Raw genomic sequence first — 7,584 nt, 5'->3', positions numbered from 1 at the left:
CATCAATGTAATCCCCGTGTTGCAGATTTGTCCATAGGAGCACGAATCAACTTTTTCTATGTAGGGGTTGATGAAAAAGATTTGAAGTTTGAGAATATTGACTAACCTTGGAAGGCACATTGAAAACGAGTTATACTTTTGTTTTAAAATATTTCAACATTTCTACCTTTAAAGATTCCCGATAATACTATTATAGGAAGGCCTTTGAGGTCTTTGAGATCTGAGTTTTGCTACCACTTTTTAAAACACTCTTCAACATAACCTCTTGTACACAGTCCTTTATCCTTGTCAAATCATCCATTTCAGTCCAGACTTCCCTTCATTAAGGACATAATATGAGTAAGTGGCCTATGTTCTTTTCAAAAACGGAAGAAAGGAAGACCATGTCCCCTTGTGAACAACTTCCTATGCTAACTATACCAGATTTTTACTACACTCTCAAGGATATTGTATTTTATGATGTAAAGAATAAATAAGGATTAAATTGGTCCATTCACCCTCCAACACACATATTTGGCTTCTCCCCTTGGAGCTTGATGAATGTTTTAGGCACATTGTGTGTTTATACTATCATCTGCAAACATCAGAGGTTTTCTTTCAAGTACCCAGGGAAAAATATTTCTTGCGAATAATTTATGGATGCATCTTGATCAAAATTGACTGTAGAACAAGAAGTTTGGGCCACCACATATCCTTATCAAAATAACTAGGCCTTTGATTATGCTAATGGAGACGTGTATAAATTGAAACTCCGCTAGAGAATAATTGCACAAAAATTTGATCTGGAACCATTACCATATAAAAGTGAAGGGTCTAGTCTTGATGAGGCAATGGAAGACAAAGGTGGAAGACAAAGGTCCAGTCTAGGATGCAATTTTTAATGAAAGTAAGCTCTTGGATTGAGCACTTGGGAAGGAAGTCATGCATGCCTCTACTTTGAGTATATTGATTGATTGTATTACATTTAACATTAAGATTTAGTTTTTCATTCAAATTTGGCTATAGTTAGATCACCTAACATATCACATTCTTTTCATCTATGCTCTTCTTCCATATGTGCTACTGAATTATGGCATTTCCTTTACAACATCTGGTGCAAATGCTAGTATTTAATCATTTCTTTTAGTAGTCCTCTCACATCATGGTCATCATTCAAGCTTTTAGTTAACTCATTTAAAGCATAATTCAACTAATTAGCATTATAAATACTAACATAGGTACATCTCACCCTTATTTTTTATATCATTTACCCTATTTAGTGGTAAGACGTTCCTTCTTCACATGAATATACTTATATATATTATTAGTTGTTTTTTTTTAACAATATGCCACTTGAAAGTATTCACAAGTCTCACTTACAACAAGTGTTGTCTATATTGGTCTTATCCAATTACATAACTAACTCAATACATTGCAACATTTGGAATTTAAACACTTGGAACATGACAATTTTAGAATTATTTTTTCTGATTTTCTATGGCATATTTTATTTTGTTAATTTTCCTTACTCATAGATATCTTTTATGCACATAACATTTCATGATTATTTAGTAGACTTGATTAAAACTTAAAGTATTTATAGCTTTGAATTTCCTATTGTATTTTTTTACTCTAACGTAATTCAGAAGAATTTATTTTAAGACTATGATAATTTTATTTATTTTTAGCTTTAATTTAATTTCCCTTACAATTTTCATATTAATTATTCATGGATAAGTTATGAAAACATGAAATTAGACCAGTAACCCAATATGGCTCTAATAATGTAAAATGAAATGCCATTATGAGAGGATCCATCTTAGACATGTGTATTATCTAAGAAAATTTTATATATGGTTGTTTGTGATTGATTATTATTAATCTTGATTATTATCAAACACGGTAAGTTAATCTGTGTAAAGTGAATGGTTTGTTGTGTTCCAAAAAATTCACATGTATGAAAGCAGTTCTACTTGTATCTATGCCTTTAGTATATAAATAATGGAAATTTTCTTAGATATTCAATGGAAACAACAACATTACTTCAACACTTTCAGTTACATTGGTGAGCATTAACATGTATTCATTCCTTTTCAAAAAGGACATCCTCCATTGCAATGGCACATGTCTTAGAATTAAGGCTTACTTTAGAGTTGGCTGGGATTTGTTTGATATTATTGAAATATCCTCTCAACCATTGTCTCTGAGTTTGAAATAAGTTGGATCCAAGAAGTATTATAACTAGAGATTAACAATTGAAAAAAGGTTTCCTCTAAGTGTTGAATTTTTCCAATTTTTTATGTATGTATTTATAAATTTAAACAAATTCTAAAAAAATATATATTCTAAATCCATAATCAGAATATAAAAACTAATTATATTTCAATTATCTACAAAATATAACCTTGCATCAATCCACATTTCCTTACATGTATGCCATTTTAGTTAAATCTGAGGGCCATCGCACACTAATTTGATTTGTTACACAAGGGATTTGTGTTATAGAGAATTTTCCTAGAGATATAATATTGATGGTTCATGGTAGTCTTGGAAGAATTTCCAAACTTATTATATTTTTAGGAATTAGTGAAACTCCATCTCACAAAAAAATTAGGACTAATGAAGCTCCTTCACAGAATGCACAATATATGCAATCCAAGTCTACTTATCAAGCACGTCAAAAATACATTTCAAATTAATGAGAAAATAAGAAATATCAAGGGATATATGTAAGTTAATCCATTATAATATGTATGGACTTATGTCTCTTTCATTCTCTGAACAGTAACATGTATTATTGTACTTTCATTGATAATTTGAAAAAAAATAGCATATGTTTATCTTTATGAAGATAATGGATGAAGCATTACATAAGTTCACATAATTTTATATCCATTGTTGAAGATTAGATAGCATAGAATAGTGTCTACATTTTAAAAAAAGGAGGCAAATAAACACTTTGAACTTTGACTCCTTTTGTATGGATCCAAGGATGAAGAGAAATTTAATAATGGCTTTCAATCCATTACAAAATTGACTTGTATAAACGAAGACCAAGTCTATTTATGAGGCTACTAAGTCGAGGATCGATGACATGGGTTTTCTCAAGTGTCTTAGGCATAAGAATATAATATTATAATTTATATTTTGAATAGATGTCCATGAAAAATTTGGAAACAAAACACATTAAAGGATAAATTCATTGGTATTAAACCAAATGTGTCACATTTCTATGTATTTCAATGTCCAATTTATATTCATGTTCCAATAGAAAAGAGGATAAGTCGAGATCCTTGAGTATCAATGATATTTTTGATGCATATAGTGTGAATTCTAAAACTTACAAGACCTACATTCAAGAAAAGTAAAGGTTTGTAATAAACCAATGTGTGAATTTTGATGACGATGCATAATCCTCAAAGTCACAAGAATGTTATTTAGTTACTTAAGGGAGTGACAAGTGTTTTGTCCTAAAATGTTATCTAGATGTAAAATATGGGTTAGTTCTTGGCACATAGAAGCAAATTTGAGTTAAAATTACATCTCGACCCTTTGTTTTCATCCTACAAGAAGAAGATATTGTTGATTTAAAGATTGAAGACGTGAATGAGCATGTAATACCACCCAAATTAGCAATGAGGCTAAGTATTCCTCCTGGGATATAAGATAATGATATTGCATTCAATTATTCAATCAATGAGAGTTAAAATTATTAAAAGTTGGTATATTTTGATCCCTTAATGTGTAGTGGTGTTTGTGATATGGTTCCTTTTAAGAAACTATGGATTTAGTTAAAAACTATGGTGGCTAAAAAGTTTTGAAAGCAAGTGCAATGGATATTTAGAGGGAGAATACTCTTTTTGATGAAAATATTTTCCTCATCGAGAAGAAGTGTTAGAGTTTGTGTCCCTATGAAAGTGTTTACCCCATGTTAGTGGTGCACTTCATGTTATGTGGAATGAATGGTGAAACCTTAATCAAATTGTCTGATGATAGACTATTTTGGTTTATCATTATTTATAGATCTTACTATAGGTGGAAGAGTGCCCTTGAGATATTTGTATAGGAGGTGTGATCAACGTTAAAATCATGTATATTTGGGAAGATATTAGATATTGAATTATCATCTAACATTGCGTGCATGATTTATATGATGAGATATTAACATGCACTAGGAGTAAAGGAACTTCCCCTTAGGACCACCACCAGCACATGGCATAACATAAGAGGCTAAGTGGTTGTATTTATGGATTGTCACTTGGAGAGTACAAGACTTGGAGTTTGTTTTGAATTGTGGCTTCGTGAGGGGCATTAAATCTTGGACCATCTCTTAGAGCACACAAAACCATTCCATGAGTGCTTTAAATGTGGAGCCTTATCTTATAGACCACACCACTTTGGTGGTGTATTCATACCACCACATGACACTTCTACATTTTCATTAAACTAGGCTTGATGTAGATATACCCTAATAGTTTATATTATGTTGTTTTTCACATGCATTTTCTATTTCTCTCTTGTGTCACCTATCCTATAAAGGTAGGAGAACATCCTCATTCTCACAACTTATTCAGTAGATCATCCATATCTTATTGACGTAATCATATTGTATTCCTTGTGTTTTGTGATGCAAGTGTTAAATCTTCAGTGGACTATGGGAATTAGGGTTTATGTGAGATAACATTTAGAAAAGTATTATACTACTAGAATTAATGTGTTGCAATAAGTAAAGCCCATGACAAGAATCCCTAGAAGACACCTAGAGAACTTGATGCTAATGGATCTTGTGTCATTAAAGTTTAGGTCAATAACCTTGAGGTCTTCCCTGATGAAAGAAACTATTCCAACTATCAAATTATTGGTATGATTCTAGCTTGAGGTGGTGCATTTAATGCACCTAGTAGAGATTAGTGAGATGCCTTGATAGGCTACAACAATTTTCACCATAAATTGTAGATAGTAAAGGTTCTAATTAGGATTTGGAAGAAACTATATTTTCCATGCTAGGTCGAACTAGAAATAAATGTTGTACTAACTTAGAATGTATAAGGAATTGTATTGTATCTTCATTTATGTTGTTATATGAAGTGTACCCTTGCTCTCCAAAGTTTTGTATTTCTAAGAATTGCATCTATGTTTTGATTTATAGTATACAAATTAGGTATTGGGTAATTGAAAGTGATGTGAGCTAGAGGGGGGGGGAGTTGCCATATGAACTTACACCTTCACATGGAAGCTAAATATTCCATGTATCAACCATGGTAAATCCATTAGCATGGTCACAACAACTTTATCAAGATGACATTCATTAAATTGTACATTTTACCATTTGACATCCAAAAAACGTATTTTGAAGGATTTAAAGTCACACTAAAGTGTATCTTGCAAATACCCATAGTATCAATTTTTAGAGATTTTTGGATGACTTTCAATTTTAGAGAAAATATAGGTAACCTGACATAGTATGATACAACCCCCCCCCCCCATTAGAATGTTTCATATTTTCATCTAAAGTTTTAATGTGAAATTTGAGGACATTACACCACAAAGCCTCATAGTGTTTCAACTCTGTTATGTGAAATGTAAAAAATGTATTCTCAATTGATAAATTTATTTGTACATGAAAATTATGCAAATTAGTCAAAAAAAACAACATATAAATCAATATAATATTTAAGAAAACTAAATAGTATGGGTGGATATGCTTACATGTTTATCTTTTAAAACATTTTCTAAAATAATTTCCCTCATTGTAATATTGGCATCTCTCCCACGTTCAACTTCATTGACCAATCTAGCCAAATCATGCTAGCATTATGATGCTTGTGTTGTACTTGATGGCAAACAACTCATAGAAGATCAACTCACTTATATATATCTAGATGAATCTATGAAAGAGATATCAGATGATAATTCTCAGTATGACAAGTTCAAAGGGGGAGATTGTTGGCATTATGAGACAAGTGTTGTCCTTGATGGCAAATCACACAAATGATAAATTATAGTTCAGCAAATTTATTTGATAAATTATAGTGCAATAAAGTTTCCTTCATGTAGAGAAAAGTTCACGCACTTTTATGCAGAGAAAAGTTTATTCCATGTAGAGAAACGTTCACGCACTTTTATGCAGAGAAAAGTTTATTCCATGTAGAGAAAAGTTCACGCACTTTTATGTAGAAAAAAGTTTATTACATGTAGAGAAAAGTTCATGCACTTTTATGCAGAGAAAAGTTTATTCCATGTAGATAAAAGTTCACGCACTTTTATGCAGAGAAAAGTTTATTCCATGTAAAGAAAAGTTCACACACATTTATGCAGAGAAGAGTTTATTTCATGTAGAGAAATGTTCACGCACTTTATGCGGAGAAAATTTTATTTCATGTAGAGAAAAGTTTACACACTTTCATGCATAGAAACGTTCCCTTGTTGCAAGAGAAAAGTTCACGCACTTTCATGATTGGTTCATGGTATTAGTCCGACAGTTTTTGATCCTATGGTTTTGGTCCGTGGTATTGCATCCAAAACTGTTGATCTCACGCACTTTCATGATTGGTTCATGGTATTAGTCCGACAGTTTTTGATCTTATGGTTTTGGTCTGTGGTATTGCATCCAAAAGTGTTGATCCTAAGTATTGGGTCCCTGGTATTGTGTTATTATTGTTTTGTCCCATGGTATTGTGAAAGGCCTAAGACTATAAAAGAGGAAGGAGATCATTTGGCAAAGCATCATCTGAATCATTGAATATCTGATAAAGTGCTAGATCTGGAATACTGTGATTGGGTTATGGTGCAAATCTGGATCTGAGCTAAAGAGGGATCTCACCAGTTGATGGAGAACAAGATCTAAGGATAGATCGGGATCAAATGGTTTGAAATGAACTATCTCTATATATTTGAATATGCTTATTCTAGATCTGTATATTGAAAAATGATCTGAACTGGGTATAACTTAAGTTTGAAATCGCTGCAAGTCATGTTTGAATATTTATAGATCTGTATGTGGGTTGGCTTTGGTGTAAGCGCGTATATATGCAGGTTTGGTTCATTGTAGTAGCATATACAATTTGAGCTATGATATTTGAAGTCACAGGTGGTTCTGGTTGTTGATGGGTTCTGATGACAGTTTAAAGGTGTCAGTATTCTGCATATCCTGTTTGGTTGATTGTGTTTAGCTTCATTATTGATGGATGAGAACTAATATTGGATCAGGATCATAATGACTCATATTTATGTGATTTGATGGACTAGATCTGGGTGCTAACACATATATTATCCTTGTATATGTATTGATCTGGTGTTTGGGTGATTCAGAAGATTGATTGATTATGTGCTTCAATGATATTAATGGGTCCAGTATGAAAATTGGATGAAACGTGGCCTTTGAGATTATGTGTTGTGCTTTAGGAGTATCCAGTCTGAAAATGCATGAAACGTGGTACCTGGAGGAGAGAAGATTGTAGGCCGGCTCCTACGTACTAGTATCTTAGCTAGTACAAGAGCTAAGGGGGTGGTAGCTCCCTTCCAGGAGAGACTGGAGAACGAGAGAGGGTTGTAGCTCTCTGCAGGTAGAAGCCTGCATACTGGTATAAGACTGCACCAGTACAT

This window comes from Pinus tabuliformis, chromosome 7 (assembly GCF_031772625.1).
Source record: "Pinus tabuliformis cultivar Carrire ecotype Pingquan chromosome 7, CPIR1, whole genome shotgun sequence".
Taxonomy (NCBI): Eukaryota; Viridiplantae; Streptophyta; class Pinopsida; order Pinales; family Pinaceae; genus Pinus; species Pinus tabuliformis.
The sequence above is the reverse complement of the archived record's forward strand: the minus strand, read 5'-3'. Positions refer to the sequence as shown.